The following is a 953-nucleotide window of genomic DNA, read 5'->3' as shown; positions in this document are numbered from 1 at the left end:
TGTAATTTGGACGTTTTAAAATTACATCTCTTCCAGTTATTTTCATAAAACACATCGTGTCAGAAGTGGGATTCGAACCCACGCCCTCAAACGAGGACCAGAATACACAGATTCACATCGTGAACGAAGGAAGCTAAGCCCCTTGACTCTGGCGCCTTAGACCGCTCGGCCATCCTGTTGTGGCCTTATGTAATTTTGACGTTTTTAAATTACATCTCTTCCAGTTATTTTCATAAAACACATCGTGTCAGAAGTGGGATTCGAACCCACGCCCTCAAACGAGGACCAGAATACAGCGATTCATATCGTGAACGAAGGAAGCTAAGCCCCTTGAGTCTGGCGCCTTAGACCGCTCGGCCCTCCTGACGTGGTTTTATGTAATTTGGACGTTTTAAAATTACATCTCTTCCAGTTATTTTCATAAAACAAATCGTGTCAGAAGTGGGATTCGAACCCACGCCCTCAAACGAGGACCAGAATACACAGATTCACATCGTAAACGAAGGAAGCTAAGCCCCATGAGTCTGGCGCCTTAGACCGCTCGGCCCTCCTGACGTGGTTTTATGTAATTTGGACGTTTTAAAATTACATCTCTTCCAGTTATTTTCATAAAACACATCGTGTCAGAAGTGGGATTCGAACCCACGCCCTCAAACGCGGACCAGAATACAAAGATTCACATCGTAAACGAAGGAAGCTAAGCCCCTTGAGTCTGGCGCCTTAGACCGCTCGGCCCTCCTGACGTGGTTTTATGTAATTTGGACGTTTTAAAATTACATCTCTTCCAGTTATTTTCATAAAACCCATCGTGTCAGAATTGGGATACGAACCCACGCCCTCAAAAGAGGACCAGAATACACAGATTCACATCGTGAACGAAGGAAGCTAAGCCCCTTGACTCTGGCGCCTTAGACCGCTCGGCCATCCTGTTGTGGCCTAATGTAATTTTGACG

At 45.5% G+C, this 953-nt stretch overlaps 1 non-coding gene across 1 annotated transcript; it reads right to left on the bottom strand.

The window, feature by feature from the left end:
• Window positions 1–433: 433 nt before the first annotated feature.
• TRNAM-CAU (transfer RNA methionine (anticodon CAU)) lies at window positions 434–555 on the bottom strand. The gene is made up of 2 exons: window positions 518–555; window positions 434–479 (listed from the first exon to the last, which is right to left on the bottom strand). It is a non-coding gene; the product is annotated as a tRNA-Met (tRNA).
• Between the last annotated feature and the right edge of the window lie 398 nt (window positions 556–953).

Source organism: Phalangium opilio, unplaced genomic scaffold (genome assembly GCF_054372755.1).
Source record: "Phalangium opilio isolate 3A_F unplaced genomic scaffold, DU_Popi_V2 ptg000021l_1, whole genome shotgun sequence".
Classification (NCBI taxonomy): Eukaryota; Metazoa; Arthropoda; class Arachnida; order Opiliones; family Phalangiidae; genus Phalangium; species Phalangium opilio.
Note: the sequence above shows the minus strand (reverse complement) of the source record. Positions and strands in the feature narration are given on the sequence as shown.